Here is a 12,340-nt window from a genome sequence, read left to right on the forward strand (position 1 = left end):
CACACAGCTGTTTGTGGGCACTGCCTGTAAAATGGACTAGAAACGCAGGGGTTCTTTTTTTTTTTTTTTTTTTCCTTATTGGTTTTATCTTTTTGTGACAGTATGATGTGGAGCTCCAGGGGCTGGCTGAAGCCCTTGGAGGGTTGTAGGCCATGAGTTTGAGAACCACTGGGCTGTGTCCATGGTTAGAGTACGGAGAAGTGAAGTTTGAAAACAAAATAGCAAGGGTTCAGGAGGACGCACTTCATCTACTTTTTCCTCTTTTCCTTCCCCTTCCTCTGGTTGTGCATCAACCGTGGTCTCAGACTTCCAGCTACTTAATAAAAATGAAACAAAACCATAAAAAACTTCTGGGCACCTTACAAGCCCACAACTCAGTTCAAAATCTTCAAGAAGAGCTGAGGTCTTTGGGTTGTTGGTAGGGTGAGTAATCACTGAACAGCGTCAGGGAACTGGATGTGACTTTCTCCTCTTACCAACTCACTATATGACCTCAGGCAAGTCCGTCCCTGCCTCAGTCCTGGAGGAGGATACAGACTTCCATTCAGAGGAGAATACTGATTAGCTCATCAAGTTTCCTACTTGGATGGCATCTCTGCCATTCGCTTTTCTCCTCTCCAAAGCATATAGATGCTATCCTCAATTATTAAAGCAACATAACAGTGCTTTTGATTTCCCTCTGAGAGTCTAACCTCGAATTGTTGGCTGTTTAGTACTGACAAAGTCTGGGAGAGGAGTGCCCTTTAGGAGTGACCATCCAAGGTCCCCCGCCCCATCCACCCCTGTAGGCACTCTGAGGCAGATGCCTCTCACTGGTCTACCAGAAGGCCAATTACTTGAACCATATTAGTTTCTTTCCTTGTATAATTATCTTCACTGAATTGCGTTTTAGGAATCATGCCCTTGGCTTTCATTAAACATCCTTGAAACAGTCATGCAAAGTTCACTGCTGCATTTGCACGAGAACTACTGTTGCAGACACGACCTATACGATTCTGGAAAAGACTTCCTGTTTTTGTGAAGCACAAGTCTGCAGGGTATTAATAAAAATTTCATTATGGGAAAAGTTGAGTGAGTTTGGAAAAAAACCCAGGTGTCTTTCTTAAAGGTTATCTAAGAGGCTTTACTAACAAAAAGTACGGTGGATCCTTAGAAAGAGGATAAACTGCAAGATTTCCCATTTTGTCGACCCTTAGAATCCTGTTTTGGTGGTGCAGCTCTTGGGATCAGTGCTCTGAGCACCCAGCAGAAGAGGCTCCGAATGCTTCGGGCTCAGTTAGTCAAGCACCGTGAGCTGCAACAGGGAACATACAGACAGGAGGCTACGTAAGCAATTGACAGGGGAGCCTGCAGGGGGATGAGCAGCGAGTGGGCAGCTGTCTCTTCCGTGCACAGCGATCCTGGGTGCCTGGGGTCCCAAGAGGCTTTGCAACATCCTGGCTGCATCAGATATTAACTTTGCTATTCATGGAGCTAGGGGTCCTAGTCTCAAATATATCCCTCAGTGACCCTCCTGTACAACAACACACAAAGTTAAAATATTTTAAAAAATAATTCATTGTTAGGAAAAGGACACAGAGACATGTGCTGTGTTTACTGTTTCATGGGCGAGATGGGGAGGAATGCCACTCGCTCCGACAGCTCACTACCTAGGAAGACCACTGAGAGTCTCTCCCCTCCTCTCCCGCAGCTGGAGTCTCTCTCTTTCACTTCCTAACGTGTACACCCCGTCAACCCTGAAATTTCAGCCTCAGAAGCTCCGAGAAAGCCCCTTGGGGAATACTCTGCTCCTCCCTTTCACTGGGCAGATGGACCAGCACAGGTGTGTGTGCAGACTGCTTGCCCTCCTATCCATGCAAGGTTCATTATTTAGAGGCTGATGATTTCATTTTAAAGTGGGAAGTGAAATATGTTTCGCTAAAGCTTCCAAAGTGAGGGAGGAAGGAGGGAGGAAGAGGGTAGGTCAGTGGGTAAATATGATTGCCTGATGGTCTGGATCCAGCCATCTTCCTAAGGCTGTGTCTTTAACTGGGAGGTACAGCAAGATGATCAATATCACAGGCAACCTTAGGAGAACCACACGGGCCAGCCCGGATCAGCAGAGTCTGTGTGGTGAGATTTAAGGGGGTGCTTAGTTGGCCCTCCAGCTGTAAGTGTTTGCCAGATGACTTGTAACTTCACCACTGGAGCTAAATTCCTTTGACTCTTAGGGCTCTTTCTGCATTCAAGAGCCCTTGGAAATGAGAAATCCCTGAAATGGGTTGTCCCCTGCTGTCAGCTAACCCTGACGCTCAGGAGTAGAGTTGGGAGTAACGGGACGCCGTGTACCCGGGGTCCTTCCTGGGCGTGTGTAACTCTGAGGCTAAGACAGTGAGACTGGCAGTTTCAGAAGAAGCTCCAGGACCATGTCACCTACTGGCAGGCGGAGTAAGGACCCTGCAAGGTGGACAGACATACCTCTTCTCTTATCATTTGAGGGTTTGAGAGAAGAGGCACCGGGAGTTTAGCCTGAGCCCTTTCCACAGGTCTAGAGGTGGGAAGAGAGAGGGATGGGCTTTGACCCTGGGCGGCTCCTGCCTCCAGGCCAAGACCCTGGAGGAGGTTTAGTTTGTATCTTCAGAGGGGATGGGGTGCCCAGGCAGGTGACTGAAGACTTTCTCTCCGAAGGACCCAGCATTAGAGAGCTGAACAGCCCCAGACCCCGCAGGCCGGGAGAGCTTCTGGGCATCCTTCCGTGGGGTCCCATCACCTCCCTGATGGAGGCAGACTGGGTACCAGGACCCTGCGGTGAAGCCGACTGGGGAGCAGCTTCCTCCAGCCTCTCCAAGCACAGACGTCAGCGGCGAGGCTCAGACTTGGTGGCTGTGCTCTGTCTCTGCACAGGCTTGTGTACGCGCAGCGGGGGACCCACGCAGGGAACCGGGGTGGGGAAGCACACAGGGGGAAAGTGTAGAGTGGATGCAAGTGGCGGTGGTGATGCGGGGGCAGTGCAAGCGGACAGCGGCTCTCCTGGCGTCTCCACCCCTCGGCGGGCTGGCGTGGGACCTGGGAACGGACAGTCCACGTGGAGGGGCAGCTACTCAGGGCTGCCCTGCCGGGGGTGGGGGGGCGGGCGGTGCTGTCAGGCGGGGGCTGCCTTCAGGGTGGAGTTGTAGCAGAGAAGTGGGGTCACTCCCCTTGGAAGCTTTGAGAATGCGTATGAGGAGGGGGCTGCGAACGGAATCGGGAAAAGGTAAGGAGTGCCAGCTTGGTGGAGTTGGGTGCTGGCAGCGCTCGCCTTGGAGTCGTGGGAGCGTTCCCAGGAACATCCAGGGGATCGCCGCCGGGGCCCCAGTGGTCCCACAGGCCTCTTGAGGCTGGCTGTGCTGTGCTGAAGCCCGTATCAAGGGCCCTGGGGATGGCAGCAGAGGCCAGCATGGTTGAGGGTCCCCCGCACCCACCTCATCTCTGCAGGGACCACAGAACTGCACGCACAGTGGGCGTTCTTCACCTGCTCGCAAAAGAGCCGGGTCACTGCATGCAGCAGGAAAGACTTGACGGGGGTTGACGGGAGGGAGGGCAGGAGCAGAGATTTTCCATCTTGACGGTTTTGTTCAAGGCCAGCCCAGAAACAGCTGACGTTGGCTTCATTTATCCAAAGGGCACGGCGAGTGACCCTCTACAACCCAGGGATCCTGAAATATTTAGAAGCTCTAATGTTTGGGTGGGAAGAGAACCTCTTTTGGATGAGAAGCTCAATTATTCAGGAAGGGAGAGCTCCCGTTGTCTGGGGCGTAGGGGGGGCACCTTCCTGCTGGGTTGGCGGGGTGCCGGGCGCGGGGCACCCTGCCTGGGACACTTGCCCTGCTCTGTGGGTGAGGCCTCTCCCACAGTGCTGGGCTCTGGGGGACTTTTCTCGTGGCCAAACTCTTTGTGAAAGTGACACAACGGCCTATTTCTTCCAACAGCATCTCTGGTTCAGCCTAGGGTATGGTTCGAGGTTGCATCTCTTGTAAACCCCCCTTCAGCTGCTGTCAAGGGCTGGCACCCGAGTTCTTGAATTTAGGCTGATGTGGGTCCTGCTAGAGCCTGCTGTCATCTGCACATGTCAACAAATGTGTATGCAGGTGTGGACCAGCTGGATCTCTCTCCTTCTCTGGGAAGCGTGGTTTTCAGCAGCGTCGGGCTGGAAAGACAGACATTTCATTATCCCCGAAGTCCTGTGCAGGCAGTTGTCACACAGTGTTCCAGCAGCGGCCCACGGCCGGCACAGAACACTGCAAAGCTCCATCTAGCACAAGTGACCACGGGGAACGGGTTGAGAATCCTGCTGCATTGTACACGTCTCCTAAGGGAAGAACATCAAGAAAGATGAGCTCGCCGCGGAACTGGCGAACTGTGTGGAAGGAGCGGGATGTGTAGAGCTCAGCAGCGGCGAGCTCCTGTCATGGCTTGGCCAGTTCGGGTCTCCCCCTGTAACTTACGAGGGTGCGGTGATGTTTTCCCAGATGTGGTCCCCGTGTACAAAACGAAGAATCGCTTTGCACAAAGCCAGAAGGGATACATTGAAAGAATTATCAGAAAAGAAAAATACATAGGAAATGTTTGTGCTCGCATGCAAGGAAAGGGGTATCTGTGGCTGCCAAAGTGACATCTGGCAGGATTAACTGGATCACCAGAGCCAAACAATGAGGACTGGGAAGGCAGCAATAACTGTGAGGCCTGGGCCCATGTGGGGGCAAGATTTTGAGAATGACCACTTAGGTGACAAAATGGGATTCCCACGAACCGCAGCTCTGGTTAGTTTCTGGTCTGGAGCCAGATCCTCTCTCTGATGCAGACGTGGGAGGACGGAGCGGCAAGAGCTGCCCAGCTGCTCATCTGGGAAGTCATCCTCCAAGGGACTCTGTCCCTCGTTCTCCTCCCGTACCTGGAGGCGGCAGTCAGCGGGCAGCACCTCTCACAGCACCCCCACATACACCTGCTCAGACCACCTGCTCAGAGCTCCTCTTTTGCCCAGCCCAGCATACCTGTTGCACCTGTCTGAAGACCCGCCGCACGTTTCCTCGAAGCACACCCCAGAGCTCTTTCTCACTCCAGCCACGCCTCAGCAACTCCTCTATCAGTCCCGGGTATATGGACACGTCCTCCAGCCCCTGCGGGAACCTGTGTGGCCGCCAGCCGGCCAGCTATTGGGCCTCAGACCTGTTCCCTGGTCCTGAGTCAGAACCAAAGCCCTATGTGTCCAGCGTCCACTGAACCCCAGCCCTGGTCAGATATGGAAAATGGAGACTTGGAGAGAGTAAATGATTCACTCCTGCTCTTCATCCTTCAGAGGAAGGCCCCAAAAGCGCCTCGAGTATTCGTCAAAAGTCATTGAATTGTACTGTTAAGATCTATGCCTTTCACTGAATGCAATTTTTGCCTCCATTTATAAAGAGAAGAAAAGCTTTTTAAGAAGTGGGTTGACGCCCCCCGCATGCACAGACCCAGCTGCAGGCAGAGAGGATGGTCAGCCCAGCCCAGACCTTGCTAAGAGTCTGCTCAGAGGCCGTGGGTCTGCTGGCACTGGATGGGCGCAGATGCTGGGCAGATGAGCTCTGTGTGGTGTTTTAGACAAATATGATGACCTAGAGTAGGGCCAAACAGGAGAGCCCAGGAAGCAGACCCTGGGAGAGGGGAGATAGCAGTTGGGCCAGCACACCTGAGGCTATGGTCAAGGCCATGAGGACCACAGTGTGGTGGGCACGGTGGCTGTGAAAGCCCCACTGCTGCCCAGCCAGCCCGAGACAAGCCACGGGGAAGCACTCTCCGGTCAGCCCCGTCATAATCTCCGCCTTTCCCGATGAACTTGCATCCAGTGACTGCCCTGATGTGGTCGAAGTGATCTGAAGAATGGGAAGTCAGCAGTGTGGGGCTTCCAGGGCAGGGGTGGGGGTGATGACTGGCCTCTGTTGATTCCCCTTTTTGCAGCCTGTAGGCCAAACAGGCCAGTTCCTTCGTGGCCTGGCACCGAGAGTACCAACTCGAGGGCCCTGAGGTTTGATCTGAAGTGATCCCAGCTGGCTCTAGACTGGACTTCAGATTTGGAGTGGACCCCAGAGCCCCCTGTTTGGGCCATTTCCCACCCACGATTCACCCTTCCTCCCAGTCTCCTTGAGAACCTGTGGGGGCTCCTTTCCCCGGGTGTGGAGGATGAGAGAGGAACAAGAGTACAACTGATGAAGACCCCAGAGACCTAAGGAGCTGTCCAGTCCCTTGGCCAGAGGTAGGGGCAGTGCGCTTTAGGAGCCCCTGCAGAGGCACAGTTGGGCAGCACCCGGGCTCTGTGTCTGACAGCCTCCCTGATACCCATCAGTATCGCAGTTCTGATTCCGTGGCTCCAGTTCCACATGGCACCAAGGTGCTGTGTACCGTCCATTATTGGGTTCTTGGGAGCTGTACCTATTGCCAACAGGTGGGGCAAACCACTGGGGCTCTTCTGAAGTCCTCCCCAAGTTTGGACCCAGCTTCAGCTCCAAATCAGAGTTTTCAGAGAGCCCAGGGTGAGGCTCACCTGCCACAGTAGGCACGCTGGCTAACGGGTTGCACTGCAGCACCCGCCCGGGCAAGGGCACCATCGCGATGCCACCGTTCTTCTTCTGCAGGGGCGGACCGGTGGACAGGCAGCTTGGCCCCCAGCACGCCACCTGCCTGTTCACGCGCTCGGCCCCTGTGAGGAAGGCGTTGAGGGCAGAGTCGTCTCCCCTCTGGGTTTGTGTGAATGGAGGAGCCGCAGCCCTGGTCTGGGTGGTGTCTTGGCCCTGGGTTTCCGGGTTTGGTGGAGTATCTTACCACCTCGACCCCCACCTAGGGCTCAAGAGTTCAGGGGCTGTGGACCGTGGGTTTTGGGGGCAGAAGATATTTAACCTGGGGTTTGAGGAAATTGAGGGAGAAGAGGCTCAGGTTCAAGGGCTCCCGGTTTGAACCTCTTGCTTTAGGTTTGAGGGCCAGGGCAATTTCTCACCAGAAGCTGCAGGATATCATCAGGAACATTCCGAGTGTTCTTGCACACACCCCAGGCAGCTGAGTGGGAGAAGATGACAGGTGCCTGTGACACTTCTAGGGCTCGCCGTGCCACAGCATCGAGACGTGGGACAAGTCCACCATCATGCCCAGGCGGTTCATTTCTGCCATCACCTTCTGCAGGGACAGGATGGGGAGAGGTCATCAGGGCTGCATTTACCTTGTGTGCATTTATCTGTAGGGAACAGGCGGGGCTGGACATTCATGTGGCGCAGGGTATGGAACCCGGGTCCTTACCTCGCCCAAGCCAGTCAGCCGACTGACATTGCTGTAGAAGGGGTGGATACCCTTTGCTGAGCTCTGTGCCCTGCAGGATGGCCAGGAGGCAGTCTGACTGGTGGCCATGACTTGGCTACAAGAGCCTAGAAAGAGGTTCTGTCGAACCGTCTACACCTGCAACTCCCTGGTGCGAGAGGAGGGACCCAAACTGGGCTGTGCCTGGCAGTAGGAGGGCCCTTCTGGGGATTCAGTCTTGTTCTGCAAACCTCCATTCCCCTCCCCACCCCAGGTTCAGGGCCGGATCCCAGGGGTAAACTTGCTTTGGGCCCCAGCGTGATCTTGGGCAGATCCTGCCTCACTGGGCCCTTACCATCTGCACTGCGCTCACCAGGGCGTGTTCCAGGTGTGGGTGAGTGTCATGTAGCGCACACCCCGCGCACAGAAGGTACGCAAGATGGAGAGGCTACTGTCCAGTGAGTGGCCGCCCTCCACACCAATGAGGCAAGCCAACTTCCGGGTATTGTTGCGAGCTGGGGGCAGGTAGCTCAGATGAACATTTTCAGAGGCAGGGGTAGCTTACTGAAGTCCCTAGCACCTACCACCACCAGTCTGTTTACCTTTTCTTTTTGTTTTTGGCCGTGCCGCGCAGCATGAGGGCTCTTAGTTCCCCCACCGGGGCTCAAACCCGAGCCCCCTGCAGTGGAAGCGTGGAGTCTTAACCTCTGGACTACCAGGGAAGTCCCCCGTCTACCTTTAACTGAGGTCACAAGCTCCAGCTCAGAATAGGAGGCACACATGAGGCGGATGAGGTCAATTTGCTGCAGGGTGAGGCACACAGCATCCCGTTCGTGGGTCTGGCGTGGGACGTAGGCTGAGCAGAACTGAGGGAAGGCCAGGGCTTGGTTTGGGCTTTGGCACTCCTTGGGCTTCTCATAGCCTCCTCAGCTGGCACAGCACTCACTGTGCCCAGAAGTCACATGGAATGCGTTGCTGTTGCTGTGGTACTTGGATGCCCGTCAGGTTGGCTCACTGTGACCCCTGTAGCCCCCAGCATCCATGGCATGGCACTTTCTAGGTCACTATGGTAACTTAGTTCCAATGTGACTAAGCTGTGGTCTCTGAGGCCCCCAAACTGCCCCACATTCCCCAGCAGCCATGGTGGCACCTTGTGTGTCCCTTTGGTACCTGGGCACCCACGAGACCGTCTTTCAGCCTGTCCAAGCTGGTCTGGCCATGGCTGAAATTGCACAGATTAACATCCTGGAGCCCATTGTGGTACAACTGCCTCAGGACCAGGGGCATGTCGTTGTGGCTGGAGGGAGGTCAAGGCAAATGGGTGGGCTCCTTAGGTCTTGGGATCAGGCAGGACACATTGCCTGGCCTCGGCCAGCTGGGGGGTCCCCCACCTCCCACTGTCACACAGACTATACTAGGAGCAGCTGAGGCCTGGGCTGAGGGCTTCCCACCAGGAAGGGGATGACAGAGAAGGGGAAGGGCATCCATAGATGATGGAGAGGACATCCAGGGGTGGTGTGAGGGAGCCTCCCCACTAGCTCTGCATGCTCCGGACCTCCTCCCCTGCCCAGGGCCAGGCTAGGCCCCCACCGGCCCCCACCAGCCCGCACACACTGCAGCCCCCCGTCCACAAGCGGGAAGTCCCGCCTCAGGGCCCGCGTGCGCTCCCGCGGACTTGGGGTGCTGGAGGTGCCCGGCGTGGTCTGGACGCGGGTTCCCGGCCGCAGCAGCAGACACAGCAGCAGCAGCAGACGCAGCAGAGGCCGCTGGCGGAGTGCGCGGGGACCTTCGAGGCCCCTGGGCCGCAAGCTGCGCAGGGCCAGGCAGGTGGGCAGAGGCGGGTCTGAGAGGGGCGGGCGATGGGGTTGTGCCCGTCGACACAGGCCACCCAGCGACGCGGCCTCGCGAGGGGGGCGAGGTAAGGGAGGGGATACAGAGTCACAGGGCCCTGCGAGCCGTGTGCGGAGAGCCGCGATCCGCGAAGCCCGGCAGCCCCGGGGCGGCACTGCCCTCCCGCCTCCTGCGCAGAGGCAGCTCCCGCGGGCTAAGCTGGCCTCTGCTGAGCGCCCACTCGCCTCCCGTCGCGGGTTCCCTCCGCCCCTGCGCCTCTTCCCACTCCCGCTGCTCCGAGGGGGCGCCCTAGGTTGCTCTCCCCCGCCTCTCACCTTCCTGGCCAAGCTGGGCCGCTTCTCTCAGAGGGCCACCTTCAGCCTTAGGCCTCCCGGGAGCACACATCGTCCCCATCTGCCTGCAGCTGGCCCCGCGCACTCCGAGGGCTGCGTGCGAGCATCTCTGCGGCCACACGTGCTCTGGGCTCCCGGTGTTCCGGTACGGGGCCCTGTGGGCTGGTGTGGGGGAAGAGAGAGTTTCTGGAAATGGGGGGGTAACCTTGTGAGCTCTGGATTCAGCAAGGGGCCCCCTGCCCCCCACCTTCTCTCTCCACCTACTTGACTCCCCAACCTGCATGACCATTCTCTGGGGACTTCAACCAGCACCCGGGAACTCTCAGGAACCCCCCCCCCACTTCTGTCAGCCAGCCTCAGGAAAGAGTGCCCTCAGGAGGTGCTACACCTCCCCAGGGCCTGAAGAGAGGGACTTTTGGCATGTGAACTGAACACCTTCTGGGGAGAGTCAACGACCCTTTTCCTCAACAGAGCAGGAACCCAGTCAGTAGGCTATTTGAGTGGAAGGAAATGAAATCATTTCCATGGCAGCAGAGCCCCCATCGCAGCAACCTTCCCCCCAGGGCTGCTGGCCGACCTTCTGGCCAGGATCCCTCCTACCTCAGCGTGGAAGGCCTGGCCTCGTGGACAAGTATAGGTTCTGAGGAAAGACCTGGCACCTGGGTTCTGCTGCTACACTTGCCTTATCTCGTGGCCCTTCTGGCTCTGGCTTTCCCAGAAACCTCAAGGGCTAAGTGCGTGTGCTTGCTCAGGGGCCGCACGCCATTCCCCATTTCCAGCCTCAGGCCCTCCCCCTAGCTGCCTCCTCTGGGGACCCCCTCCCCCCAACACGCACGCGCACACACACACACACACACACACACACACACACACAGAGGGGATGTGCCTTCTCACAGAAGCTCAAACACTGAGATGCTTTAGGGACTGTGCCCAAACTCCTTCATCCCCAGCCTCTCAAGTGTTTGCTCTGATCCCTGGCACACCTGGAGCTGTTCCACCTTTGGAAGCTTTCCTGGGTAGCAGGAGTGCCTAGCACAGGGGTAGTGACCTAAGTGTGAGCACTGGCGACCCTAGAAGTCTGTTACAGAGAAACATTGAGCAGTAAGGGACCCCCCTGGGGGCAGAAAGGGCTGGGAATAAAGGAGCATGTGAACCTCGGGGCAGGGTGCGTGCTGCTTGACTCTCCATCCTGTTCTTGCTTCAGGGAGCAGGTCTTCCTGGGTCTCTCTATCCTGCCTCCTGAGACCCCAGGCAGGAGGCTCTTTGGGAAGCCACAGATTGCTGCTTTCAGGTTCAAAAAACCCAGCTCCCCCCCTGGTTTGTGGTGGTGGCCGCTGAAAATGGCTCAGAGCAGGAGCCCATGTGGTAGACTGCTAAGGCTTCTCTGCACCCTGTCTCTGCTCCTGCATCCTCCTCGGCTCGCAGAGTGCAGACTTTTCTGTCTTCAGCTGACAAGGGGGCCCCTGAGGATTGAGCAGAGGAACGTCACGTTTTCTTCCAGGCCAGCTTCAGCCCTGGGATGTTCAGGGCAGACTCTCATTTCAAACGTCAGTTTCTGAGGCTCCTTGCTTATGGCCATTTAGTGTGGAAGGAGGCTCCTGGCTGAGGAAGGCTCAAACAGAACGCCACAGGTTGTGATCTGTGGCAGTGGGCAGTGGGGGGACGGGGTGGGTCACGGCAGGAAGAGGCATTCGCTGCCTGAGGCAGTTAAACCATTGCCCTCTCTTCAGAATGGCTCAGCCAGCAAGATTCTGTGGGGTCTACCTCCTGGCACCGTGCTCCAATCGCCGGATTTTGGGTCTGGGGCAACCCAGGTCTTCGTCTGACTCTTCCGGAGCGTGCTTTCTCTTGGGAGCACGTCTGGGGACTGGCTTCTCTGCTTCCACCTTTGCTGGCGTGGCCAAAGGAACTGCTGCTGCAAAGAAAATCAGAACTGATCAGTCACTTCTGCTGTACACAGCCTCCTGCCAGAATTTCCCTCTCTCATGTCTCTCCCAGTTTCTGGCTGAAGAACTTTAATCTACTTGACATCCAGAACACAGCCTTGGCCCATCCCCTCTATGAGTCCCTAGAGAAGGGACACTGGCTGCAAAAGCAATTCCTAGAGCCTACGGCTGCAGCACATGAGGAAGTCTCTTCACCGTTTCCAGGGAAAACAGGAGAACCCGAAAGTCATAGCAATCATGAGCCTCTCCATCTCTCCCTTCCACAACAGAGAGAACATTTCTTGCAGTCTGTCACTTCTGAGGCTTTAATGGAAATGTCTTTCAAGTTTTGGGAAAAACTAATCTAATATAAATTGGTTAAGGACCCCTCCCACCTTGGCAACCCCTCTTGGGCCCCATTTATACTGCCTGTTTCAACCACACTGAACTCTAGCCCTCTGATACTTTTATCTAGATTAGAACAAGGCCAAATACTGAGGCAGAGTGATCAGGAGACTGAGAACCGCGTCCTGGGTACCAAGTCTAGGCTCACATCAACCCAGCCTCCTGGGACACTATCTCCTCAGCCCTCCAGTCTCATTAGCACTTCAACACCCCTCTTGGTTCTTCCGGTCTTCCCATCAGTATGGCACCACCCTCTCCCCTAGAAGTAAAAATCAGTATAATCCTCTCTCTCTACACCATGAAAGGATGAGGTAAAGGCTCAGCAGCAGCCCCCGTGAAACACACGGTCACCACTGTGAACAGGTGTTACTAAGACGATTTGGTCCGACTCAGAGAAGAAAAGAGACAACTGTAGCCTTAGCCTGATCAGGCCCACAGGAAGGAAGCACACTGGGGGCAGCCTTTGAGAGTGTGGCAATGCGAGAGAACCTTCTTTAGGAGGGGACTCCCTGTTGCTGACCTTGAAAAAGTAAGGATGGGACATTCGTT

At 56.1% G+C, this 12,340-nt stretch overlaps 1 pseudogene across 1 annotated transcript; it reads right to left on the reverse strand.

The window, feature by feature from the left end:
* Positions 1-4,611: 4,611 nt before the first annotated feature.
* LOC309619589 (dipeptidase 2-like) lies at positions 4,612-8,631 on the reverse strand (annotated as a pseudogene). Its single transcript has 9 exons — positions 8,449-8,631; positions 8,015-8,144; positions 7,652-7,793; positions 7,282-7,351; positions 6,986-7,161; positions 6,536-6,620; positions 5,771-5,867; positions 5,010-5,145; positions 4,612-4,909 (listed from the first exon to the last, which is right to left on the reverse strand). The product of its transcript is annotated as a dipeptidase 2-like (transcript).
* Positions 8,632-12,340: the final 3,709 nt, after the last annotated feature.

Source organism: Balaenoptera borealis (assembly GCF_965194805.1).
Source record: "Balaenoptera borealis genome assembly, chromosome: 21".
Classification (NCBI taxonomy): Eukaryota; Metazoa; Chordata; class Mammalia; order Artiodactyla; family Balaenopteridae; genus Balaenoptera; species Balaenoptera borealis.